At 45.5% G+C, this 22,740-nt stretch overlaps 1 long non-coding RNA gene across 1 annotated transcript; it reads right to left on the bottom strand.

Moving 5' to 3' along the window:
- Positions 1-179: 179 nt before the first annotated feature.
- LOC119161686 (uncharacterized) lies at positions 180-22,441 on the bottom strand. Its single transcript, XR_005108502.2, has 4 exons — positions 22,065-22,441; positions 20,878-20,941; positions 1,065-1,130; positions 180-466 (listed from the first exon to the last, which is right to left on the bottom strand). It is a non-coding gene; the product is annotated as an uncharacterized LOC119161686 (long non-coding RNA).
- Between the last annotated feature and the right edge of the window lie 299 nt (positions 22,442-22,740).

Here is a 22,740-nt window from a genome sequence, read left to right as displayed (position 1 = left end):
GCAGACTGCCACCACTTGGTCAATAAAACTCAATAAATGACTTAGAATGACTTAAAAGAACGAAACGGCACGTTAAACGAGATCTACAATTAGAGCACAAAAACCAATGTGTCTATAAAATTGAAGAGAAACTAAACATATCACTGTTTCTTTGGAGAAAATTCTATACTGCCCGAATGAAATCTCTATGGCAGCATACGCTTACCCTGAGAGCATAATTTTCACTGGCTGCACCACATCAGTTCACCGTTCAGAAAAATAACGGCAGAGAGCAAGACCTGAATCTCACTTTTTTGCAAAATATGGAATGGTTCAAAGAATACTGTTGGCTATGTCGTTGTAGGTCCACTTGGATTTCACTTTTGTGTCCTTGCCAGAAGCTCGACTTTTAGGCACTTTCCTTTTTCCACTGATATTTTCAGCCAGTGGTCGCGGAAGTTTTCAAACTTGGCCGCTGCCCGCTCTCCTACACAATATAAAAAACACGATTACATTCTGGTACACCTGCCGGCAAACGCACAAAAGCCAGAAAACTTTATTATTTCTTTCTTGTCATGGGAAATTGTTGTCCAATATTGTGCCACCTGTTCGCACGCAGCTCTTTGTCCTTGAAGACTTGTCGTACCAACAGGGGCACAAGCGGACCATCTCCAAAAAAGTCTCCATTGCACTGACGCGTCACGAAGGAATGGCGTTTGCGCGCTTTTTTTTTTCTACTGAACGGAGGGGGCAGTGGTGAAAGAATCCTGCGGATAGGCAGAAATTCAGAATATCACTTTTTGTTCACCGTTTTTCACACCATGTGGCGAAAAATTCTTCAACTAAACCACGGCATATGCCATGGAACAGACAAAACAGCAATTCATGTAAACTCAAGTACACTTCATTTACTATTGCTCTAAGAAGTACGAACTACAATCGTAGATTGATAAAAGCAACGCCTAGGACGAGTGGTCAGCTGGCTGTTCCATTGTGATGGAGCTGTTTTCTTGCCATGATTGTGTTCTTGCAAGTTGTTTTGCTGCGCTCACGAAAAAAAAAAAAACGATTGGTAGAATGCATACCTTTCTTCTTATCTTCTCCGATGTAGTTCGGCCGACTGAATTGCGTCGACCCCCGTGGGCGTTTCACTGCAAAAACATCAAATCATCTCTGATGTTTAATCTACTAAACTCATTCCAAGGAAAAATAGTAGAAGCTGATAAGATGGTAATGTGCGTTTGGGATTATGCAGACGCAGATTAAACATTTTTACAAATTCATTATTTCGTGCTATTGTGTGAAGGCCGGCCACGTCATATTCGCTGCCAGGGATAATATTAAAGCTCAACAAAGAGCAGAAAAAAAAGACACATATAAAATGGAAACCAGACATCGTTCAGGGTCCAGCTTGAATAAGAGGCTTTAGTTTAAACAACGCTCTAGTCGCTTCTCAATCGCACATTCAAATACACCCGAAAAAATGATGCATTTTCAACATGAATAATAAAAATTTTCAGCTTTTATATAAGGAGAGGGGTTCTAAGCATCGGAACTCGCATGTTACCACGGGTGTTTGGCCTTTTTGGAATCGGTTTATCTTTTTAGAAGCGCATTAGTACACAGGGACGAAACAGAAAATAGTCAGCGCCTGTCCTGTGTGTATTTTCTGCTTCGCCATGGGGTTTTTTTGTGCTTCTTAAAAAAATGCCACATGGTGTGCGACACAATCCATTTTGGTCACTCTGCTAAGCCTAGGTGAAAGCTTAATACAGCCAATTCCATTGATATACAAAAAATTTGGCAATATTTTGAGGTGGAGGGCCAAGTTGCATGGCTGCGACACAGTCCATGGGCGAATACAGAAGCAGGGGGAAGAGAAGGGGGAAGCTCAACAAACGAAATTTGGCCAACCCACAATTACATACAACACTGGAACAGAAGTAATGTTTATTTTCAGCACACGCGCCACAAGTTTGCAATTGACGAACACAGGTGCTAAGTGACAAGGGTAGTGATTGATCGTGCTGGCATCTTGCCTGGGGCAGCATGACACTATCTCGCGGACCGTAGGTTGCCGACCACTGATATACACACTGGCATTTAGCCTCATTCTTTCATTGGATATACTTGTTTGCAGAATGGCATCGCAGCTTGAAATGCGGCTTTCCCAGCTAATTTTGTTCAGAACAAGAAAAACGAGTTCGCAGTTAGCGCTCGTGTTTTTTTCTTGTTCCAGCTTGTACCATTGCTTATTCCGCTATTTGAAATAAAAAAGTGGGGTTTGATTTTTCAATGGTAATATTCAATAAAAACTCCTTCCCTAGAAGCCATTCAAAATTTAAATCACGAACTGGAATCTACAGACCGGCAAACGTTTGTCTCAAGAAAATGTATGAATTTCACCAGGGAAAAGACATCGCCATGCGCTGCACTTCAAGCGATTTTCCTGGCAGCTATGTCTGCCATAGAAATATTGAAGAGCACAGTGCGCAAGCTCCCGTGGGTCCTTCAGACGCTCCATGCCTAGCAGATGTCTCTGACAGCAACCTGACCTCAACATCAGAAGCGTAGCCAGAAATATTTTTCGTGTCAGGGGCTGAGGAGGTGGCGGCCAGGCACGGCCTGACCGCTATTACAGTGAAATTTCTCACATAAATGAAATGGTTTATTTCTCTCTCTCTCTCGTGTCAAGGAGGGGGGTTCAGCCATATTTTATGTGTGTTCGTGCGTGCGTTTTGTGTGTGCGAGTCTATATCTACATACACTATTGGAAAATTTTTTGAAGATTTATCCTCCTTGCTCCCGGCTACGCCCACATTCAATATTTCCTATAGAGTGGTTCTTCGAAACCAAAAACTTCACATCGGCTGAGCCTACAGAAAGCTCTGCATAGCTTTCTCCAGCCAATGTAATAGTCAACGCCAGCGCAGACTAACAAGTGAACATAATGACATAAAACAAATTTAGGTTTAGGACAAGGCTTCTGTTGTCTACTTATCATCTAATGCGGTTCGAATGAAGATTGTAGTAATATTTGAACTATGCGTTCGCTTGTTTTATATAACATAATTGCATTCTTTACACAGCACGTTATCTCTATTTCGTGTTTCTGCTATTCCGGTGCTTGCTTATCACCAAATATTACTTTGAGTGGCCCCATATTTCCTCACGCCCTGTTCATGATGAAACATTTGTTCATTGCTTGCAATACTTGCTATTAACGTGTGATCTTGAATTAACCATTGCTATGAACATCACTTGCGCTATTCCACGGTCGACTGAACCCTGCAGCAAAGTATGGACGAACTGCCGCGGCCTATTGGCTAGGCTGGTCGCAGAGATTTCACTGCGTATATGTAACTCTTCAGTCTCATTTTCGATGGAGGCGAAAATTCTCGAGGCCTATGTACTTCGGTATAAGTGCACAATAAAGAACACAAGATGGTCGAAATTTCTGGAGCCCTCCACTACGGCATCTCTCTTAATCAAATCATGGTTTTGAAAGGGGAACACCAATCAATTAGGTTTTTCAGTCGCAGACCACGCATTCAATTGATAAAGACGATAGTCTTTAAAGACGGTAGTCTTTTTTGGGGACCTTCGACGCAAAATCTTTGATCTGTCTGTTTGTCTGTCTGTACATTTGTCTGTTTGTGCACCACTTACGGTACCATAAACGGCCCCAAAATGTCCAAACGATTCTTCATCCGGCCGACCCCATCCGCAGCGCCCACCAATATTGCTCAAGATTCAGTATTAATACTCGTGCCATTGTTTGCTTGTAGACAGGTGGCGACGCAGACGCGCCGCTCTCATCTGATTGGTTCTAATTTAGCAGCATGCTGCGAAAAATGAGTATCGCACCCATACGCACGTTTGCTGCGCATTGCTGCCGCTTTTAATGATTACTGCAGGTCACGACACTATCGCTAACCACCCGCGACATGTCACGTGCCTTTTTGCCACAAGTGAGAATGTACCTTCACTTGATTTCAATATCGCGCGTGCGTTTGTCTCGCCGGAGCTGCTCCGTGCTTGCTATTCCGTTAGTCACTCCTCCTGAACATTGCTTGTGCAATTGCATGATCTACTGAACCCTGCAGTATGGTGCAATCAAGCTGCTTTTTTAACGGTCGATTGCCTCGACACGAACTTGCAAGTTTTTGCGGTGCGCGTGCCAGTTCAGTCTCGGAGCAGACACGTGGTGCCAGAACTGCGCAGCTCACTTCTGATTAGTTTTAAATTTGCGGCGTGCCGCCGAAATTGGGTCTCGGACATACGTGTTACTGCCACGTTTTCGTACTGCTGTCACTACTGAATGTAAAAACAGCGCAACCTAGAAGTTCTTACTTTGTAACTACGGAAGCAAAAAAACAAGGAATTAACTTGCGTAGTTACGAAGTAACTACTTCTAGGTTGTGCTGTTCCTACATTCAATAATGTCCTACCAACTTGCCCATGTTTCCACGCTTCATACTGCCACTCACGACAACTTCACTCACTGCTCGCGGCGTGTCACGTGCGCTTTTGCCTCAAGTAAGCACGTACCTTGACAGCTGCGTCAATAGAGAGTTTTAGCATAGAGAAACATAGTTACATAAAGAGTGGTAACTTCCGTAGGGCCCTGCGGCCCAGCTACTGCGCTGCTTCCAGCGCCACGAGAGGTTGGTGAGACCCGATATTGTTTTCAGCATAAATAAAATAACAAATTTTTTTTTACTGTGTTGCTTCTGGCAACCACTCGTTCTACTCAGCGTAGAGGCTTTCTACGGGGCTCATGCGAAAAGCACCCGTAGAAAGAAAAATTCCAAGATAGTGCAGGGCGTCAAGCATCTTCGGGGCAGTTGTTGTAACGCCTCCGTAGTCTTGGCGAGTATAAATGAGGCTTTTATACGGACAGAGAGGACACTTCTTGTCACTAGCCCACCTGGTGGGTGACAACACTTTCACAACATTCATGGTTTTTAAACAATTGTTTTTTGTACATTTGATGTGGAGTTTCAAAACTAGTTTTGTTTCCAATATGAAGCCTAGGAATTTATGCTCGGTCTTTACTAAAGAGGCTGACTATAAATATCAATCTCAGGACTAGGATGAACGCCCCTCTTTCTGGACTATAGGACTTAAGTGCTCTTCTATGGGTTATATTTAAAACAATTTTCGTCTGCCCATTGTGACACCTTGTTTAAACTTAGCTGTATTTGCCGTACACACGTGGAAATGTTGCACGATTTAAAACCAACCTGTACATCGTCGACATATGTGCAATCAAAATGTTGCGAAGAATGTATAGGCACAAGGAAATAAATTTCACAGTAAACAGTGTGAAACTCAGTACACCTCCTTGTGGCATTCCTGTTTCTAAAACAAACGTTCGGGGTAAAACAGTGCCTACTCGAACACGAAATGTACGATCAGACAGGCAACTTTCAATAATAATCAACATTCTTCTCCGCACAACTAAGTGTGACAGCTCTCGGATGATGCCAATGTGCCACGCTGAGTCATAGGACCTTTCCATATCGAGGAACAAAGAAAGCAAAAAATGTTTATTGACGAAAGCTTTCCGAAGTTATGCCTCGATACAGACATGGTGATCACTAAACCCACACTGATGTGGGTCAAGAGGGTTATTTGTTTCTAGGAAGTGCATGAGTCGCCTGTTTATCATCTTAAAAACCTTGCGGAAGGACCTACTTAGGGTGATGGGCCGGAAGCATGACACAGGGAACGGGTCCTTGCCCTGTGTTAGCATAAAAATAATAAATGGTGCTTTCCAGTCTGAGCGAACCTCTCCGGAAAACTATACAACATTATAGAGAGAGAGAAGGGCTTTTTTAGTTTTGAATGGCAGAAACTTTAACATTTCATACGCTACTCGGTCAGAGCCTGGGGCGGATTTATCACAGGAGGTAAGGGAAGCTTGTAGTACAGCTAAAGAAAAAGCTCATTGTATGCTTCGTGTTTCGTAGATTTGCGGTCTATTTTTCATTTTTCTGTTTTGGTAGTATATCGCTAAAACGCTTGAGTATAGTTCGACGAGCCGGAGATCTGTTCAAAGTGCGCCCCAAGAGAGTTAACCTGGTCCTCTAAGCTGTCGCCTTGTATGGACACCAATAGAAGTGAGTGTGCTTGTCGTCCTGCTACTTTACCAACATTGTTCCAGACTCTCCCCTCATCTGTCTATGAATTAATACCCGTAAAATATTCTTCCAGCTTTTTCTTCTCACTTGTCGACGCACTCTTCTTCCTTGGGACTTAATGATTTTGAAAATCTTAAGATTCTCGGCTGTCGGTGAATACCCATGCCGCCTCCACGCTTTATTTTGCTTTTTGCGTGCATTTCGACACTCCTATTCCACCAACAAACCCGTCGTTTTGCGCCGAGTCCCAATCATGGGATAAATTTTGTTGCAGCAATAATTAAAAAAATGGTAAATAAGACAACAGCTAAATCTACGCTTAAGCCACGTACGGTGAACCAACTTAGTTGAGTAGCTTTTCGAAACTCTTCTTAGTCGGCCTTGTCAATCTGCCACCTAGTAATCTATGGAGGACATGCATTATCTATTGGTGTGCTCAGGATTATTGGAAAGAAAGTGATTGCTTCCGTAAAAATTAATAATGGCTTTTCATTTCAGTAGCGGTAGGAGTGAAAGAGAAGTAATGGTCAGATCTGTTGACGAGTAGGTGTTGTTCACAAGGCTGTGATATGTTGGTCGCTTCTGATTCAAAAGAAAAGCGCTCGATGAAGAAAGGAAGAGTTCAGTTAGACTAACTCGTGCGTCACAGCGAAAATTACCCCAGGAACCAGATAAGGCTGATGTAGTTCACCTATTGAGGACTGCAATTCATGTTTATCAGGGCGGTACAGTGGAGGTATGTAAAGAGAGCACGTGGTGCCGAATTAGTTCAAAAGAACTGCTCGGAGAGCCTCTGCCTCAACGGATGTTTGTAGTGGTGAAGGTGAGTGGTAAAGATGTACATGCAACACCCTGATCAACTATAATGGTTTCCCTACCAGATGACGCTACTGCGTCATCATGTATCCCGGCTGCGGCGGCTACATTTCTGATGGAGGTGGAAATGTTGTAGGCCCGTGTGCTCAGATTTGGCAGCACGTTAAAAAACCCGAGGTGGCCGAAATTTCTGAAACCCTCCACTACGGCGTCTCTCATAATCATATGGTGGTTTTGGGACGTCAAACCCCACATATCAATCAATCACTGCGTCATCGTGATTCTTTTTGAATATTTTTATTATAGGAAATTGGTGTTCTTAGAACCTAAGTGTGCCTCTTGTACACACAGCACTTTTAGGGAATGTTTGTGTAAGAGTTCCTCGATATTGTCGAGGTTTCTAAGCAGTCCACTGACGTTCCAATGTATAATTTGTGTATCTAATATGAGTGTAAATCAGTGTTGTGTGTACTAAAAGAAGAATTGCGTTAAGTCAGGTGCCCTTGTGAGGTCCCGTGATGATGGTTTTTGACTTGCTGTCAGGCTCCAAAAAGCCCCACCTGTCCTTTCGCGCCGAAGACACCGTTAGACTTGCTGCTGTGTCCATCACTTTGAACGAGGCGCTGGATGCCCACTCGCGGTTCACGCATGCGGGCACGGAAGTCTTGGGGCTATCTGTTAAAAGAGAATGCCCTGGGGCTTCAGGTCCGGAGGCCTGCGAGCCTTTTGGTGGTGGAAGAGCCTGTTGTACTTCAGCTGAGGGGGTGAATGGCTTTTCCACCTGTCGACTTTGTGTGGTTGGTGCGGGCGCCGCGACTTTTGAAGACACTGCCCCGCTTTCGTGCAATCTCCGCGAACGAAGAACCCTGAAAAGCTAGGCGCTTGCACGCATCCCTAAACGAAATGTTCTCATTGAATTGGAGCTCAAGCATTTCTTTTTCATGTTTACATGTAGGACGTGTGCGAGAGTAAGCGTGGTGTCCACGGTTGCACTTTGCACTATGGGAAGTTTATCGTCTGCAGCATGTTCATGCGAACTACACTTTGCACGGGTTTGAAGACCACGACAGCTATAAGAGCCTTGGTCGAAACTCTGGCACTTAAAACGACGCCGTGGCTTGGGGATGTAGGGTCGGACCTTTAGCTTCAAGTAGCCTGTTTTGATATATTCGGGAAGTGTGCATGTGCAAAATGTAAGAATGAGGTGCTTTGTCAGAGTTTCTTTGTTGTCACACTTCATCCTAATTCTCTGTACATTTGTTACGTGCTGTTCGCTCTTGCCCTCAAGAGGCTCATTCAGTGTCATGTCAATCAGGTCTTCATCAGATACTACGCCTCGGGAGCTGTTCCAGGAACGATGCGGTGTGATACATACAGGTGTGGTTCCAAAACAGGTGAGTTTTGTAATTTTTTCATACTGGGCCTGCATTGAACTTCAAGAAGAAGGTCGCTACTAGCTATACGTGTAGCTTGGTAACCTAAACTAAGGATATTGGGGAGGCATTTCACAACGGCAAACGAACAGATTGTTCTTGCGTTCTTTCCTTGTCCTTGTGTTTCACAGTGAATTAAATTGAAGCGCGGGAAAATTCCTTTCGGCTTTAAGAAGGCATTCATTGTAGCTTCGGTGCATCATCTCTTAAAGGAAGGGTGAACAGACAGTTTGGTAAATGAAAAAGAGGCCATAAAGTAACTATACATTCGGCAGCCATGCCAGCCACTCACCATGGAGCTCGACATCGGGACGCGGCAGCGCAAATTTAAAAAAGCATGCCAGCGCCAGCTGTACAAAGCCACTATAACCCAATATTATGTGATCAAGAGAGAGCACATGCACCAAGTTAACCCTTGCCGCTTTGAAGGCCCCTGAAACGTTTTTTTCACATTCCGTTTTTGATTAGACCGCTACTGGAACAAATCCTTGCCACCATAGTTAAATCGAAACACCCATTATTACCGGAGCTACGAGTCCTGAAAAGGTACCCTCCTCCTCTGCTCCTCCTTTCACCCTCAACTTTTCCTCCGAGCGCTCGGGGCTAAGCTCCGCCTTCAAGCAGCCTGCGTCACGATGTGACGTGGAGAATACGTGCGTGATGTTGGGTCGTCTGCTTCCGGTAAGTCAAAGACAAATCAGAGCCACCGGCAGTCAGGCGCTTGATCGCCGCTGGGCCAGCTGGGTGATCGTCTGTCTGTGCGCTCAACGCGAGCAGCCTATGTTTCGTTTCACGGCGCTTTGGACCACTGCTCACCTTGTACCCCGGACTAGAATAGCGTTTGCGCCGAAGAAGCGATGAAATGGTTTTCGAACCACATAGCGACATAGTGTTTTGCAATTCTGCGCTTCGTGCCGAGGATGACAGCAGTGATCCGCCGCCACCTGACTCACTGGACTTCCACGACGATGTCAACGATCACGGGTAAATGTAAATGATTTAAGTAGCCCATTACCTTATTTGTTCGATACTTGTTCGTCCTCGCGTCCGCGTTTGCTGTGTCGCGCTTGTAACTTGTACGTTGTGCTGCATAATCACAAGCGTAGAAACAATTTCGTCATTGTCTTTCATTTCGCGGTGTTCATGCGGTGTCCACGATAGCGATGACTTGGGCCGATTTTCGCGATTGCAGGTGCGACAGTGGGATTTGTGGAGCAGTGCCAACGGCCCTTGAACAACTCTGCTGTCGCTACTTACAGCAAGTTGTTTGGGAAAGTTCGGACTGCTGCACAACTCGGCACGAAGTCTTCCGGAGCGTGTGCCTGCACTCCGCGGGGCTGCGTGCTGGAGAACGGCGTCGCGGTTGGAAGAGAAGTGCACAAGTAATAGTGTATCAAACAAAAAAAAAACAGTTTGAAGTTGCAGTTCCAGCAACGTCATCATATGCATTCTTCCAGAAAATATCACTTTCTAGTGAACCACTTCTCCACGTGATGGATTTGGCAGAGGCTTAGGTGATGCAACACAGTTGTATTACCTGCGTGCGTAGTCACCGCCACCCGGAAGTAGTTTCCGCCAGCCGACTACGTGGGCTTCTGATATATTTCTGTGCACACGTGATAGCTCTTATATCTTAACTTGAAATTAAACTGCAAGCTGCCCGTGCTTTCAACTACGTATCAAAGATAATCGTGCATAAATAATTTCTGCATTTATGTCCTTTTAGGTTGACCTGTTTTGCACAGGTTTGTTTCTTCCAATGGACTTGTTATGCAATATCTCGCTCCAAAATAGTTGTGCTTCGTGCATAATCTTTCAAAAGAATAATATGTAGGGCTTGCTTATTGCATCTTTTATGATGTTATTCGCGGAATATTTCATTATTCAACAGTTAAAAAGTAGGTGCACAATTGCCAAACAGAAGCAACTGCCAAACAGAAGACTCACCCAAATAAGAAACAAGGAGCATTTCTCAAATACGCCCATCTAGTCGTTCTTTCAAAGTTGTGATGTCATCTCAAGTAGATCTAGCTCTGTTTGGGCTGCCTCCCACAGCACCCAGACGCCAAAATATGATGTAGCTTTCTCGCTGAATTCACACAGTGGCTTTTGTGTGCTGCTAGCCGTAGCACACTTGTAAAGATGACATTTCACGCACTTCACAAATAGCGATTTTGGCTGCATCGTTGCCTGACTGCCAGGGAGGCAGTTTCTTCAGTCAATTGTGGCTTTCTCGCTCGATTCACCGAGTGGCTCTCTGTGTGCTGCCAGCCGTATAGCACACACGTTAAAATAACAATTGACAGCACTTTCCCCAAATTAATCATGGTTGCCTAACTGCCAAGAAGGTTTGTTCCATCGCACTTGTGTCAGAAGACTTTAGCTGCGTCATCACTATGGTTGCATTCTCTCTGCTTAACCGTCCTTTTGATGCTGCTGTGTCGTCTTTACGGTTGCATTTTCTCTGTTTCACTGAGCTTTTGACGTTGCTTCAATCCAATGAAGCTCTCTCGTTCGATCTACACAGTGGCTGTCTGTGTGCTGCCAGCAGGAACACACCCACGTGACAATAGATTTGATTCCAGTTTGATGGTAAGCTTTTGATGCTGTGCTAAGTATTGGTGACTACCCGCCATGGTGGTCTAGTTGTCGTGGTACTGAACTGATAACCCGAAGGATGCTGTATCAAATCTCGGCCATGGTGGCTGCATTTTCAGTGGAGGCGAAAATGGTTCAGGCCTTGTACTTAGACTTAGCTGCATGTTGAAGAACATCATGTGAACACAATTCTTGGCACACTTCACTACAGCGTACCTCATGATTATTGCATCACTGTTTTGGGGCATCGAACCCAAACCAACACCTTCTGAATGATTGCATGTCACTGATGTGAGGTCAATGATGTGGGAAAGCGTGTGTGCCTCAGACAAATGAGTTCCTCAGTTCATGACATGCCTTTGCTGCCTCATTGCTTGTAAAGCTCTCCTTATATGTTGAGAGTTCATGGAGGTCATTGGCATGTTCCAACAGTCCTAACATAGCCTGCATGGTGAAGACAGACAAAGTCACTATCATGCAAGGGCAGATTACAAGATAAAAGTAATTATTATAGTTACTTGATGGTAGGTCAACCTACCTCTTGAGTGATGTAAATCCAAATTTGGGGGGGGGGGTTCGTGAGAATATAAAAAAATTTATCTGGTTAACCTGCTGACTACCACGAACATGAGAATCACGCATGCTGTGGCATGGTTACAATCTTAAATTTCCCCTTAGCATTTATTTATTGCACGCTTGTTCAGAATTTTTCGTTTAACAATTAACTTGTCGTTGCTTGTCATCTGAAGGGCCACAGTTTGTTAGAAGCGCATCTGTTATAAACAGTCAACACTCCTTACCAGATGCGCGCCCCTTTTTTGAACTGTTATTACTAGCTGCACCAGCTGAAAGCTTCTCAGGAGTGGTGACATTACAAAAAGTAGAGGGTCACCGTCAAGCCTCCTTTTATGAAATTATTGAAAACTAGCTGATACAAAAACCAAGGAATATATAGAGTATGTTATTTGTGCTTTTTTATTGATACTGTAGTAGTAATCACGACATAAGCGTGAATAAAAAAAAAAGACAGCTTTGTACCTGCAGTAAGCAAACCTCCAACCCTCAGATTACATGCCCAATCATTGATCTTATTTAAACTACATTCCAGGTATCGGATTTTCATGTACAGTACAGGCACTTGTTTTTAATGTGATAGCATAACAGAGCTGAGATGACCGAAATTTCGGTGTCAGTTCCGTTTGTTATAGTGAACTGTGAAATAAAAAAAAATTTCTGAGAGCAACGTCTCTACTGAATGTATTTGGGGATGCGCTTGCTTGTAATGTCAAAACATGTTTGAGCTGCCAAAGTGGTGATGGGGGCTAGTTGTTTTGAGTCACTTGTGTTCTTATTTGTAGAAGAAAACAGATGCAGACATAAGGAACACTTATGTAGGACCAGTGCTCGTATTGTGTATGAGTTTATTGATTGTGTCTGCACATATTTTTTTCACTACATATATGAAGAATGAAATACAATTGTTTGAGCTAATTTTCCGTACAAGTTCCTTCAAAGTTACACTAGCCCGCGGATTTCTTATAAGCTAGTATGTTATGGCTGGTTGTCTTCAATATTGTTTTAGATCATGCATGCAAGAGGAAACTTGCAAGTTGCAAGTGCGTCTACCATGATTAAAAATTAAAAAGCCAGTTTTCATGTTGTTACTCATGTGTAAATATAAGCTTTTCTAGGTAATTTATCAGAGGGGACATAATTACTGTACATTTGCAACACTAACTTTATAAACAGTGTACATGCTTACTTTTACGAACGTGCCGAACATCATACCAGTGTGGCATGTTTGCCTTGTGCTTGCGGCAGTATAGCTTGACACTAGGATGTCGATCTGGCAAAAGTTATGCCTAATAAGTTCCTTGGACCAGCTGTCCTGGGCCCACACAGTGCTTTCTACAAGAGTGATAAAACTCCCATCCCCCCTTGCATCCTACATTCCTTCTTGAAACAGTAATATAATGATTTCACATAAATATATACTTTTATTAATCCAACGTTTCTTAGATTCACTTGCAAATTTTGCAAAAACTTATGGTACTTGTTGTTAACGAGCGTATGCGGATGCCTAGATTCTCAACAGCAGTCAGGCACTTAGCAAGTCCTTGCTTTTTCATAAGGCCATTGCAGGGGACTTTGGGTGATAGTGAACAGAAGTGTAGCAAGAGGTCTCTTGTTAGCACTTGAAAAGTATACTAGTAGCACTGCAAGCTTAACTCTCAAACTTGCCCCAGCTCAGTCTGTAAAATACAGCCATTCTGCATGGCAAACACACTGTTTGTGAGATACTTGGCGTTGTAGCCAGGAGGGTCACATCACTCATCACTGAGTGCATCCATCATGGCTGCTTGTTTTTTGAGGAAGAGCTGGAAAGACAGGCGGCACGATGCATAGGTTCTTTCAGTATTCCACAGTATAATTAGGGGCGGAAACACCCTGTCCCCCTAGTATTCCCTATCAGCAGCGGAAGCGCTGCTTTTACCTCTGGCGGTGTTTCTGAACAGGCAAAAGTTAATCTGACTGATTTCACAGTCAGACGACACTCAATCGACACGAATGAAATGCTTTTTTATTGCATGTTTTGAATAAAAAACAGGTACATACACGCAATGTGAAAGTGGCAATCTAAACATGCAGCTTCAATTCACAACTGACATAAGGACATAACGAGCAAACGTTGAAGCCAATATCTGAACCAAGTTAAAATCAACAATTGCAGAGAGGACACATATTTGACTCAATCACGTTTGTTTTGATGACAGGCGTAAATCGAGTACCAAACGTAACTGAAGTTCAGAGGCAAGAAGAGGCTTGAAGCGATCAGAAGTTCTTCGAAAAAGAATGCCGCTGAAAACAGTGTTTCGGCAAGATCACTTGTCCTCGTGAGATCATTAGCGTTGCCTTGACAAAGAAAAGTTCACTTGTCAAAACGCTGCCTATATCGACATTTTCTGTTATATTATTTAGAGGCATTTAGTACATCACGTGTATTCGAGTGACGTAATAAGAAGTAAGGACTCACAAAATCTGACACCACGGCTACAAGAATTTCATAAGCAGGAAGTGGCCTATAAATATTTGACATCATTTTAACTAGTTGCCAAAGGAAAAAGTAGCTAAAACAATGCAGCCGAGCCAACTCGAATTCAAGCCTTTCAATAAACCCATTTTTCCAACAGGAGCTTGGCTGCTGTGTTCACCAATTAGTCAAGCGGCACTGCAATTTCTCAGTCCAGTCTGGCTTGCGGAGAACTGGGTTTGCTCATATTTACTCATGCAAAATCAATACTGGCTCCAATAATTGGTCTAAATTCTTGTGCTCACCTGTTGCTTTTAGGAAACGCTGAAAAACCTTCGCGGAACAAGAAATTCCTGGGTTAGCACACCACAAAGCCGCAAAAAACATGTGTTGCCCGAATAAGCCATCTTCAACGAATGCATGGTTTACTTGTTCGGCATAGCTCACTGTGGTTCATTCTCTTCCTGCCACAAGTTGCCGTCTTTATCTATCTCGTAGTTGACACGGTAACCGACCGAGATAACTGAGCGAGATCCAGCTTCTATTATCGCTGAGCTAGAGGCAAGAAGGAGTGGAGGCAGGCGCTACGAACGCAAGCCAATTTCTCTTTGCGCTTCACTTGATTTGAAATTCACGAAATAAGGAATAAGAAAAAGCCTATAAACAAAAGAAAAGCTCTTTACGGGATGCAGACTTTTATGTTTTTAAAAACTTGTGATGGCCGATAAATGCGAACATTCACATCAGCCTCACTCCGTTGAACCGGATCTTAGGATGCCCAGCAGCTTCTACAAGCATGCAAGCATGCAACTGAAACTAGCGCCGAGTTTCCGGGGCCTGATATAATAGCAATGATGTTTTATGCCTACATGCCCACGAGTACTCCACCACTGCTACATTTTACCACTGTACAAATTCATCATCTCAAACTCAGTTCTATCATGAGTATTCATATTACACTGTAAGATAAATAAGGCAGTATGCTAAAACTGTTTGTAAAACTATGATTTTTCAGATGACTGGTTTCTACATTTTGATATTACCATGCGAAAATATTGTCATGGGGTCGTGACGTGGCCGAAGACAGGAGACTTCGTGTTGGGATTTAACTGTTTATTTAGGCGAACCTGTGCCCGGTAAACGGAAAGTCCAATTACAGCAGCAGTCTCGCACAGATAGCAGTCTCGGACCGATAGCGGCGAACGGAGCGTTGGCCTTCGATCAACAACTGACAAGCGGCGAAGCGCGTCGGCATTTATACTCCCGCCGTCGAATGTTCTAGCACTACCGCTGGCGACGGCGTACGTTCCAGAACAATCTGTACCATTCGCACAGTGGGCGTGATCTTATCGAAATGATCTACTACAGTCCGGAACCCTCTCGAAAACTGCAGGCGCGGTTTGCGCTGAGAATCGTGTGGTGTTTTGGGACGATAACAAAAGCTTGGGAAATGGAATGTGGCATTGCCCCCCTCTGAAAAAGGCATCGTCTCGATGCTTTAACTAAAGATGAAGGTACAATAATAATGCAAGAAAGTACAATGAATAAATTACAATAGAACAATAATACAAAAAAAGCACTGTTTCAGTTTGTTAACGCGCATGAAACGGCTTTAGGCGTGCGACATGGACGACTTCAGGTCGCGATCGGCGTCGTTGAGAGTTCGTGATGCCGTCGGGGACAACCTCGTAATCAAGTGGGCCGAGACGTCGAACCACCCTGTACGGTCCGAAGTACCGTCGCAGAAGCTTTTCACTTAGTCCACGTCGGCGTATCGGCGTCCACACCCAAACACGTTCACCGGGCTGGTATTCCACGAAGCGTTGTCGAAGGTTGTAACGGTGGCTGTCGGTCGTCTGTTGATTCTTGATACGGGGCCGCGCAAGTTGTCGGGCTTCTTCGGCGCGATGAAGGTACTCGCTCACATCGAGGTTTTCTTCGTCGGTGACGTTGGGCAACATGGCATCGAGCGTCGTTGCCGGGCTCCTTCCGTACACCAATTTGTATGGAGATGTCTGCGTCGTCTCCTGCACCGCCGTGTTGTATGCGAAGGTCACATACGGAAGAATGGCGTCCCACGTCTTGTGTTCGACATCGACGTACACTGACAGCATGTCGGCGATCGTCTTGTTAAGCCGCTCGGTGAGGCCGTTGGTCTGTGGGTGGTACGCTGTCGTCCGGCGGTGGTTTGTTTGGCTGTATGCCAAGATCGCTTGAGTTAAGTCGGCAGTGAATGCCGTTCCTCTGTCGGTGATAAGGACCTCCGGGGCGCCGTGACGTAGGACGATATTTTCGACGAAGAACTTAGCTACCTCGGATGCACTGCCTTTTGGCAGGGCTTTTGTCTCGGCGTAGCGGGTGAGGTAGTCGGTAGCTACCACGATCCACTTGTTTCCGAAAGCCGACGTCGGGAACGGCCCCAGTAGGTCCATACCAATCTGCTGGAAAGGTCGGCAAGGTGGATCTATTGGCTGCAGAAGTCCCGCTGGCCTTGTCGGCGGTGTCTTGCGTCGCTGACAGTCCCAGCATGTTCTCACATAACGAGTGACGTCGGTGGTAAGACGCGGCCAGTAGTACCTTTCTTGTATCCTCGCGAGCGTGCGAGAAACACCGAGGTGCCCTGCCGTCGGATCGTCGTGCAGGGCCTGCAGGAGTTCTGGTCGCAGAGCTGAAGGCACCACAAGGAGGTACTTAGCCCGAAGCGGTGAAAAGTTTTTCTTTTGTAGGAGACCGTTTCGTAGAAAAACCGACGCAAGTGCGCGCTTGAATACCTTCGGGACTTCGGCGGTCCTGCCTTCGAGGTATTCTATTAGGGCCTTAAGCTCCGGGTCGGCCCGCTGTCGTTCAGCGAAGTCGTCGGTAGTGATCGTTCCCAAGAAGTAGTCGTCATCCGGGTCGTCGGGTAGCGGTTGGTCGACAGGCGCACGAGAGAGACAGTCGGCGTCGGAGTGTTTTTTGCCGGACTTGTAAATGACAGTAATGTCATATTCTTGAAGTCTCAGGCTCCATCGTGCGAGGCGACCTGAAGGGTCCTTCAAAGTGGCTAGCCAACACAAGGCGTGGTGGTCGCTCACAACTTTGAAGGGCCTGCCGTAGAGGTATGGGCGAAATTTCGACGTAGCCCAGATGATGGCGAGGCACTCCTTTTCTGTTGTGGAATGATTTGCTATGCTTTGGATAGCGATCGGCTGGCGTAACTAATAACCCTTTCAAGTCCGTCAGCCCTCTGCACAAGAACGGCGCCAAGACCTACGCTGCTTGCGTCAGTATGTATTTCTGTCTCGGCGAATTCGTCGAAATGGGCAAGTAACGGAGGCGTCTGGAGGCGATGTTTAAGCTCCTGGAAAGCGTGTTCCTGTGGCGTTTCCCACTTGAACTCCACGTCGGCCTTGGTAAGGTTAGTGAGAGGATCGGCGATGCGGGCGAAGTTTTTCACGAACAGAACAGATTTCTGGGCACAGGCCCAGGAATCGGCGCACGGCTTTCTTGTCAGTGGGCGGCGGGAAGTCGGCGATGGCCGCTGTTTTCCGTGAATCAGGACGAACTCCAGACTTGCTGATAACGTGCCCCAGAAACAAGAGCTCCTCATACGCAAATCTGCACTTTTCTGGCTTCAGTATGAGTCCGGACGCCTTGATGGCTTGAAGTACACCTTCAAGGCGCCGAAGATGCTCGTCGAAACTCGAGCAAAAGACGACGACGTCGTCCAAGTACACAAGGCAAGTCTGCCACTTCAATCCTGCCAGTACTGTATCCATAACGCGTTGAAAAGTTGCAGGCGCTGAGCAAAGGCCGAAGGGCATCACCTTAAACTCGAAGAGGCCATCCGGTGTTATAAACGCCGTCTTCTCTCGGTCTCTTTCGTCGACTTCGATTTGCCAATAGCCAGTCTTGAGGTATATTGACGAGAAGTACTTGGCGTTATGGGGCCGATCAAGGGCGTCGTCTATTCGTGGGAGAGGATACACGTCCTTTCTTGTAATTTTGTTCAGGCGGCGATAATCGACGCAGAAACGTAGGGTCCCATCCTTTTTCTTCACTAACACCACGGGGATGCCCATGGGCTCTTGGACGGCTGGATAATGTCATCCCGCAGCATTTCATCAACTTGTCTGTTCATGGCCTCACGTTCTCTCGTCGAAACCCTGTACGGACTCTGACGGAGTGGTCTGGCATTTTCTTCGGTTATGATGCGATGTTTCGTGATTGGGGTCTGCCGAATTTTCGATGACGACGAAAAGCAATCTTCGTATTGCAGGAGCAGGGCCTTGAGCCGTTCTTGCTTATCGTTCGGAAGTCTGGGATTGACGTCGAAAGCTATGGGAGGGGCTTGGTTCCTCTGAGCAGGTTCCACAGAATCGGCGAGGGCGAAAGCACTGGTGGCTTCGACAATTTCTTCGATGTATGCGACCGTTGTTCCTTTGTTCACATGTTTGTACTCATTGCTGAAATTCGTGAGCATAACCGTTGCTTTGCCTCCCCGCAGCTCTGCAATACCTCTTGCGACGCAAATATTTCGGGTGACCAACAGATGCTGACTGCCTTCAACGACGCCTTTGAAGTCAGGTGATTCAGGAGCGCCGACTGAAATAATGACGCTTGAGCGAGGCGGAATGGTGACTTGTTCTTCCAGCACATTCAAGGCATGGTGTCCAGACGGCGTGTGCGGCGGTAGTGCTTCTTCTGTGGATAACGTTATCGACTTTGTTTTTAGGTTGATGACAGCACCATGGAGGCATAAGAAGTCCATGCCAAGGATGACATCTCTCGAGCAACGCTGTAGGACTATGAAGTCTGTAGGATAAATACGGCCGTCAATGGTCACTCTCGCTGTGCAGATTCCTGCAGGCGTTACGAGATGACCTCCGGCTGTGCGGATTTCAGGGCCTTTCCAAGCTGTCCTAACTTTCTTTAACTTTGCGGCGAACGACCCACTGATGACAGAATAGTCGGCTCCAGTATCGACGAGAGCGGTCACACTGTGGCCGTCGATAAGAACGTCGAGGTCGCTAGTTCGCCGTCTCGCATTACAGTTAGGGCGCGGCGTCGGGTCACGGCTGCGTCGGCTTGTTCCGCTGCTTCCATGTTGCGTCGTCAGGCCACCTTTAGTAAGTGAGCTTTCGCCGTCAGGGCTTTGCCTGGTTGGCGTTGTGTTCGGAAAGCCTTGTCGCGGCGTCGTCGTCGTCGGAGGATCTTCGGTAGTTCGTCGCACAGCAACCGCACCTCCACCGGTTGCTGCCCTTAGTTTCCCGGATACCGTCGATTTTCAGCGACTCAAGGGCTGCTCTACAATCTGTGCTCTCAGCACTGCGTCGTGAGCCATACGAACAGCTTGTTTTAAAAATTCGACGCCTTTTCCACACTTCACACGAGAAAAGTCATCATGTTACGCTTCAATGGCTGCCAAGTCACTGTGGCATCATAGGGAACAAACATGCCGATACTGCCGCGCGGGCAGCCCTTAAAGGAACACGAGAAGATGCTATACCACTTTCGCGGACAGATGCTGCCAGTAATCTTCGACGACTTGCGCGTGAAATCACGTTTTCACTATGGTGCCCACCAAGCATTGATACAAATCATCAACACCACCTGTCCTCTTTGACGGCTCTCCGCATGCCCACTGGACTTGACCAAAGAAAAGCCACCCTTCTTCATCGCTTATGGCTAGGAGTGGCATTTACAAAGTCTTATTCCTTTGTCATAGAAATGGCCGACACCGCTCTCTGCGATGCCTGTCATTGCGAAAAGACGCTACACCGCATACTGCGTGACTGTCCGTGTATGAAATCCAGAGACAGTCACTGGCGTCCACTTTTTCGCGCATCGACAACAGCCGAATGTCTGTGGACACTATTCTGTCAAGTGCCCGAGAGAAGACATTGCAACACAAGGCGACGAAAGCTCTGTTGAAATTCCTACGCGACACGGACTTGAACAAGCGACTGTAACAGCAATGTCACACACCGCGAAAGACAAGACTGGACTATGACTGAGTGTGCACGCGTGTGCTGCAGAATGTGCTGTGTTTCTTTCTTCCCTCTCTGCTCTCTATCTTTCATCTCCCCATCCCTCTCCCATGCACAGGGTAGCAAACCAGCTGCCTATAGGCTGGTTAACTTCCCTGCCGTTCTTTTCTCTCTATTTTCCTTTCTTCCAGGTTCAGGTTCAGCTGCATAGCTGAGATAGTTATGAAACACTCAAATCCTTCTCAAACAATACTTCTTCGAATGATGTCATGCCAGATCGTTCATCATCATGCATTATTTCCTGCTAGTTTTTTTGTTTAGGAGCTTAAGTGTGAATTCTGTAACTGAACAGCTACTGTACACTTTATGCCTCATACGTGTATTTTTCAACCTTTAGGTCAACTTACCAACAAACCGGCATTCCACTGTCTTCCGAGTTACCACTGTACTCGTGGTTGCTTTGTGCACAGTTTTTGTGTGGTTGCCAATATATGAGGTGGGGATAATAAACATTATGTTACACCTTTACTTTTGACACACTATATTTTATACATCACAATGTCTTTGTGGCCATGTGGTATTCAATCACTTTATATAAATTAGCTTGTGTCTGTTTTAAATAACATAAACACGCCTAGGAATAATAAAATGCTTCTGGTTTTTACAATAACTTCCTTGGTGTCAAGGTATGCTTCAAAAAACACAAAATATTTTGTCATCTTGGAGCTGAGAGCTGTGGAAATCGAGCTGCCTTATCCGCCATCAGCTAGTTGCAGAGTGTGTGGCTGCATAAGAAATGTGTTACTGAGTTATTTTCCATAATATGCAGCAACGCTACGCAACACATATACATTCCACTCTAACTTTTGTGCAGTGCCAATGTACACAAACAGGGCAGGACTAACCTGGCTAGCAGAAGGTGCCAAGACTGCCACAAACTCCGACACTTTTCGTGGGCAGTGTGTGGTGCTGAAAAAAGGAGCAATTTCTTTTACCACAAGCACAATAGATGACAATGGTTTTAAATATTGTCTTTGCATTTCCATTCACACATTTTATGTGCAATAATTTTATATACATAGTATAAATTGTTTTATGTGTGTGTACTCAGAACATGCTGCCAAGAAATCTTGTACAATACTCAAAGAGGCTGGAGAGTTTATTGTATTAGTATGAAACTACTTCGGCATCTTTGCTTTTTTCACATCTCGGATGGAATAAGCACATTAACTGTGTATGCAGTTCTACTAATTAGCAGTTCTTTTTTATAAGCTGCCAAGTACTTGTTAGATGTGAAGCCCAGACTTCATTACGCTGCTGTGATTTGGTGATCTTGCATTATGGCATAAACAAATGGAGTATTGCAGTTATATAATTAATTTATCAATTAAGGGACACTGTGGTGCAAATATTTCTCGGCTTTTTTGTTTTCCTGCTTAATATGCCACAACGTAAAGCTGCATGCTTATAATCGACCCCGCAAGCAGCCATAAGCAGCCATAAGCCATTCCCCCAAGCACAGTCGATGAATTAAACCATCCATCAATCGGCACGCTTTCTCTTGCAAGGTTGCCTTTACACATAGATAAATGTGCATTCACACCGGCAAATAAATGAACAAATAAAGCATGTGCGCTACAGTTGAAGCATAAGCTTAAACGCACTTAGGACGCCGGCACTGTGAGACGAATTTCTAGCGCGCCGTGCTATTGCTATTCGGCATGAATACAACACGAGCAATCGGACCGTAGCCTATCAACGCCGTCGAACACGTGTTGCACTATTGCAGGGCTTTCTTTGAGCTCATCATGTATAACATGCATGCCGTACATTTGAACCTGCATTTTACAGCTGGCCCGACAACGTATACACTTGTGCAAAAAGGCAGCCTGCCATTTTATAATTGGTTCTGGAAATCGTGAACCAGCGAAAGTCTTTCAACGTATATATAATTATTGCGAAGTGGACCACATTGCATTGAAGAGACACAGTCGTTACAGTTATAATTAACAAGTTATAGTTATTCTGAACACACACGTGCGATCCGCGTTTTCAGTGCGTGTCGCATGATCCGGATCGATCGTGAACTTACCTTTTCACCAGGAAGGAACAAAGACGGGAGTGCGTCGGATTTGAGGCGATGCTTCTTCACATTGCCGTACACGCACAGAATCGCGTTCGTAGGCTTCCAGCTTAACGTGGCGACCACATACGCGTAAACCCCGCCGGCGATCTGATACGGGCAATCCGATGCGCTGCAGCCACTCGGGGCCCTGCTGCGCTTTCCAGGCGCACGGTGTCGTATCTTCTCTTGTCGCCAATCAACAGACTTGCGGCCCACAACGAGGCAAGGGTGATTTATGGTGTCACAGTGTATAGGTGTTCTGTGGTGTCGCAACAACCGCGTGATGCCCACTCGTTGCGCAGCTCACGTCAACATGGAGCGTGTGGGATCCAAGCAGACCAAGTTCGCCGTGTGCCGGAAGTTCCAAAGCTTAGTTGTAAACTGCGATCGTCTTCTTTTTCTTTGTAAAAAAATTTAATCAAAATAAATTATAAAGTGTTTTACAAATTACGAACAACATTTGTTCACTGTTTTTTAGAAAAGAAATACCTGTGCTGCGTGTTTCGCAGTCAAGCAGATCAGCTGGAAACGATGACGTCAATAGGGCAGATAGCGTCGCTTGGTGTGTGTGTGGTTGAAAATGCGTTTGTCTTAGTGGCAGCGATCTGCAGCAATCTCGGGCGATTCGCAACTTAAAAGCTTT

Source organism: Rhipicephalus microplus, chromosome X, assembly GCF_043290135.1.
Source record: "Rhipicephalus microplus isolate Deutch F79 chromosome X, USDA_Rmic, whole genome shotgun sequence".
NCBI classification, from domain to species: Eukaryota; Metazoa; Arthropoda; class Arachnida; order Ixodida; family Ixodidae; genus Rhipicephalus; species Rhipicephalus microplus.
Note: the sequence above shows the minus strand (reverse complement) of the source record. Positions and strands in the feature narration are given on the sequence as shown.